The sequence below is a fragment of the Phyllostomus discolor genome, chromosome 6 (assembly GCF_004126475.2).
Source record: "Phyllostomus discolor isolate MPI-MPIP mPhyDis1 chromosome 6, mPhyDis1.pri.v3, whole genome shotgun sequence".
Classification (NCBI taxonomy): Eukaryota; Metazoa; Chordata; class Mammalia; order Chiroptera; family Phyllostomidae; genus Phyllostomus; species Phyllostomus discolor.
The window spans coordinates 103089872-103095442 of record NC_040908.2 but is presented as its reverse complement, the minus strand read 5'-3'; the positions used below and the strand labels follow the sequence as shown (position 1 = coordinate 103095442).

General features: G+C 37.6%; 1 pseudogene; it reads right to left on the bottom strand.

Moving 5' to 3' along the window:
* Window positions 1-660: 660 nt before the first annotated feature.
* On the bottom strand, window positions 661-4372 carry LOC114498826 (annotated as a pseudogene).
* Window positions 4373-5571: the final 1199 nt, after the last annotated feature.

The following is a 5571-nucleotide window of genomic DNA, read 5'->3' as shown; positions in this document are numbered from 1 at the left end:
ACCAAAAAAAAAGATTATGTTGACTTTCTGAACTGCTGGGAAGTTTAAGTAATAGAAGCTATAATTCCGAAAACCACTTGGCTTGTTACTGATGTATCTAATCTGTTACCATAAATGCAAGATTCTAGTAGATGCATTTTTGCATTAGGTTACTAGTTTACTTTGATTGGCCTTGCCTGTTAAATTCTTGAGTGGCTTTCTTCTGACACTGCTCTCTGTGCTTCCTCTGTTCCACATTACTTGACTTTTCATTCTCTTACACTGAGATTTAAGTTTATACACTTTGTTTCTCACCAATGCTAATATTTTTAAAAGGTATACATAAAGCATATATATGTAAAGTTTGTATTGAAAACTCAGTGGAAATTTCCTAATGGTAACACTGAAAATTTATATTTCAACTGATTGAATATACTGTTCATGGAAAATAAGAGCTATTTTCTTTCTTAAAAAAAAAGACACTAAGCAATTTTTATTGTGATGTTCCAAGAGTTATTTGTGGAATCTTGGTTTAGAGTCATTTTTTATAGCTATTTTAACTGCCTGTTTTTAAACAAAAAGTAGTATCCAATTATGTATCTATAAACTCATGATATTTCTTCAAATATCACAACAGTAAAAGCACTAGTGACTCATGTTATAATTTTAAAAACACTTTAAAACTACACAGAGTTCAATATATCATTCCTTTCATAAAATAATCAAAACAATTTGCTTATCTGGAAGAAAATTACTCAAACACAGTTCTACCAGTGTATCTCTGTATAACCTCTATAATACCCCAAACAAGAAATAAGGATTTCTCAGTCACTGGAAGTGTCTGAACTTTAGGATGAGAAGTGGCATATTTTTCATGTTTCCTGTGAGTTTAGAGCTTACAGGTGGCATCAGGACTCAGATCTCTGGGATAACTTTTTGTGGCTTTCACCTTGATTTGCTTCATTTTCCTTTGCTCCTTTTCCAATTTCTTTTGCTTATGTCTCAAGGCAGCTTTCTCCAGCCTGTGTGTGCTGTTTCTCAGGATCTTCCTCATTTGTGATTCACTCCTTTGCTGCCCTTTTTTCTCCTCATGCTGAGACTCTGCCACTTCTTGTCTTTGTACATGCATCAGTTTCAAGAAATTCTTTTTGACTTTGGCCCTGTTCTTACCTGTTTTTTGTTTTCTTTCCCTTTGAGAGACTTTTAAGCTTTGTCAATTGAATAAATCACCATGTTCACCAGAGGTAGCAAAGCCTCCAAATCCTTTGGGTAAATGTCACCTGACCAGGGATATTCAGTGTAACAGTAGTGCCCTCTTAGTGTCAGGTAGCTTTAAAGACTGGCTTTCCTTTTGCATGATTTTTGGACCCAAGAGCTGGTCTAAAAATTAACAGAGTCAGTCTTGTCAGCACAGTATATAAGAAAGTGAACCTTCTTTATATCCATCGTTCCTTCTATCACTTCTCTCATCTCTGACAGAAGGGCCAAGGGGTCTGGCAGTCCATACTTTGCTCCAGACTTAGGTTTGTCACTATAAAACTCACTCCTGCATCTCTTTCTGTAGTCTCACCATGGCTTTCCAAGTACCAGCAGCAAACACATAGGTGTCCATGTCCTCATCATTTACGGTTACTTTTACTTGCACTTGATCACTCACAGACCTCACATCTGGGCCAGGAGACTCAGTAAGTTCTGTTTCTCTAGGAACCTGAGCTGGATAAGCATCCCCTCACAGTGCACTTGACCAGAATACCCCAGGCTATAGATATGCTCCTTCCCCTGGTCCAACTCTCCTGTGCTTGTGGCTTCTGCCAAGGTAAAGCTGCTCTCCAAAAGCTCTGAGTGTTAAACCAGGCCCAAGCAAAGCAACCATTTTTATTCTTTCCAATGATATAGGGAAGCAGAGCAGTCACCATCAAAATTTCTAGATAATAGAACTCTCCCGGCTGTTCTGAAAATGTGCAGGAATATCAACAATTGTTCCTTGGTCTTTATCTGGAAGAACTATTTGTCTTCATAACCTTAAAATTCTTTATCATTGTGTGGCTCACTATCTCCCTCCTGGGTACTTCTATCTTTAAAATCTCCTTCTTGGTTTTCATCTTACACTCCCAACTCCCTAGTGGTCTTGTCTTCATAATCTTCCATGCTGCTGAGGAGCTTCAGTAACAGCATCTTCTGTGACATCCTGAAATTCAGCTAAGTCATCATCATCATACCCTGTGTCTCCCTCGGCTCGAAACATCCAACTTAGCTTCAGAGACGCTCTGGAACACCTAAAGAATGACGGCATGGAAGGCTTTCACTGTGCCCGTATCCGGGGCTAGAAACCATCCCAGTGTTCCTGCTGCCACCTCTCGGCCTGGCTGCCACCTGCACAGTCACCGGGTTTCACATCCCCACACCTCTAGGACACAGCTGCACCGGGCAGCTCAGTCAGCCCTGCCACTCTTCACGCAGCCTCCACCACCCGTTCGGGGTTGTTTTCTTCAAGCAAACTTTTTTGATGCAGAAGAACAGGATCTATTGAAAATGACTGAATAAAATTAATCTTTGATTTAAAATTCCTAGTTTTAGAGGGTCGTGGGCTGTGAGGAACCCTGATGATAGGTGGAAAGAGTTCCTACATCACAGTGTTCTTAGAGGATTAAAGGAACCAATACATGTAGTGCTTGGAACAAGATAGTGTCTGATATGTGGTATGTGCTCAGTAAATGTTTGCTACTTTCTTCTGATTATTACTTTAAATAAACCCATGGGTATTCAGTGGGGAAATGTTTTGTCTCCCTAACAGTAGAAATGATCCTTCTAGATTCTAGATGGAAATTTATTTGCCCCTTTATTTTTCTATGTCTTATTCTCTTTGCCCTATGATCCTTTCTTGACTGGTTTTCATTGTTGTGGTTTGGTGACCCCAGAATAACAGCTCAGTTGAAGCTGACCACAGGTTGGCAGCCTGGGAGACAAAATAGTGTGCTGTGCTTTTGCTAATACTGTTTTCCTCTTACCTCTAATATCCCAAATTGTGTCTACTCTCCATGCTCCAACTCTTGCTCTTTTCCCAGATCATTCCAGAGCACATTAAGTTTCAAACTAACCCAATGCTTACTGTCTATACCATACATTCATTGTCTCCTTTGTGTGTATTTTATGTGTTCTTGTATTTTCTCTGAGGCGATGTTTTGGTTTCCTCAATGTCTTAGACCTGACTCAGGCAATCACCCCATCACCTCTCCCACTGTCACCAAGTGTCTGCCATAGGCTTACACACGTACTATGTTCTCCTTAGAAAATGCTTAATGAAATAAGTAATGCTCCCCTTACTTAATTCAAATGGTTGTTTTGATACCATGTAATGATAGCCTAATTATACCAGAAAAAAAGGTTCTCTTTTCTAATATATAATTTATTCTACCATCCAAATTATATTCTCTTTGTCAGAAAGTTTGCCTTAGAAATGACTCTAATTCATTCCTTTTGCAGTTAGTGTTCTCATGTGAATAAAATGAAAGGCAATGTGATAATGATCATGGTTAATTATTTTGATTTTTAAAAACAATCATTTCATAGAGATTTTTAAAGGAATTTACATTTTTTTGCTCAAGGAGTTTTAAGATTATGGAGCCTGTGATTGAAGAAGCATGTTCCCAGGTAAGTCCTAGACATTTGAGAGTTGAGAATTATTATTTTGGTTCTTACTATGTTAGAAAGTGAATTAATTCCTACTTTTTCATTTCTTGTTAAACATTGCATTATGTGATTTTTAAAGCTACTTGGGTAGGATATCGCTTGGTTCAATAAGACAGCTTTTTCTGAAAGCTGGAAACCTCTGTGTTTGTGTACACAGGCACACAATTTTATCTTGCCATAACCAGCTGACAGTCCTGTAGTCTCTAAGTGTTAGTGAAACCTGTGTTACATTTTACTGTTAACTACAAGTTTGTCTATATCTGACACCCCCACCTCCACCAGACTATAAGTTTCTCAAGCAAAAATGAGCGTCCATGTTACATAATGCTCTAGGTACATAGTACATGTTTGTTGTTATAAACATGAAATATATTTGATATTGCTATTTAATATATATGAAGTATCATGTGTATTAAATATATATTCTTAACATGGGAAAACATCTAAGCATTGATTTACTTACATTTCTTTGGTATCTTTTGCCCTTGTGGATACATAGTAGCAGATGAAAGTAGGTAAACCAGGCTGTATTTAATAAGAATTCAGTTTTTGTTAATGTTTTAACATGAGAACTGGGCACATATTTAATTTATATATTAAAACAAAGCAGGAAAAAAACAAAACAAGACTTTACCCAGTCTTCTTTCTGGAAGAACTTCTCAGCAGGGCTGAACAAGATTTTGTTTACACACTTGGTTTCCATAGCTGGGTAAGCTTATGTAGAAACCCACAATCTTTCATAACCAGCTGAGCCATTGTCTCCTGATGCATTCTTATTTCTGGCCAGAACATGAAGTTGGCAAAATTATGAAAAACATTACATTCAAAACCACTCTAGGTAGGGCCAAGAAGCCTGATTTTGAAAACAGAAATGTGTAACTGATAAATCTACTAAGTGGAAAACTCCTTATTTTTTGTTGCATGATTTTTTTTTCTCTGATTATAAGCATGTTAGATGGATAATGTTTTGGATACATAAATTATTATAAAGCAAGCTCCCTGTGTTCATTTTATCATAAAAGCATCTAACAGAGAAATATGTCTTTTTCTCCAATTCTGTCTGAGAATAAGAAACTAGTACAATTTGCTCAATAATGTTCAAACATCAATGAAAAAAGATAAATTTGAGATTGAGAATTCAAGTTCAAATAAAGTTTCAGGACATGTAGTACTTTAGGCTTATGAATTAAAACACTATCCTGTTCTTACACAGTTAAGGCAGAATTGTCACCCTCAGACCAGCTAAATCATGTGAACACCAAGAGATGTTCTGCTTGCCCTCTTTCTCTATATTCAGGTCCTGTCTGATTGTCATCTTCAGTTCATACAAACCATCTCCAAAGAACTTCAGGCACCTGTCATACTTAAAGAGCATAAAGGAACTAATATTTATTGAGCTCCTATGATATGCTTAGTACTTTAGAAATATTATTTCATCCAATCCTTTCAATTGTTGAGGTGGATTTTATAATCTTCTGTTGGCAGGGAAAATTTATACTCAAAAAGGCACACAGATGATAACTGAGTGAACTAGTACTAAATAACAAAGTTTCTATTTTTAAGTCTGGTATGCTTATCACCATATTAGGATCTAGTATCACACAGTGAACGGTCAGTGAACCTTTGCTAAATGAATGGATTCCATGGATGACTTGGACCTCTCAAAACCTCCCTCCTTCCGTCCCTTCCTTCCTCTCTCCCTTCCTCCATCCTTCCCTCCCTCTTCCCTTCCTTCCTTCCTTCCTTCCTTCCTTCTTTTCCCCATGGTGAGCATTTATTGGAGTGGATTTGGGGAATCGCCTCCTCTATGAGTAGCAGTCACCTCCAAGATGTCCTTGTCACAAAGTCCTCCAGCCCTTGTTTGCCTTTTTCTGGGAAAGGGAGATCATTAATTTGTGAGGC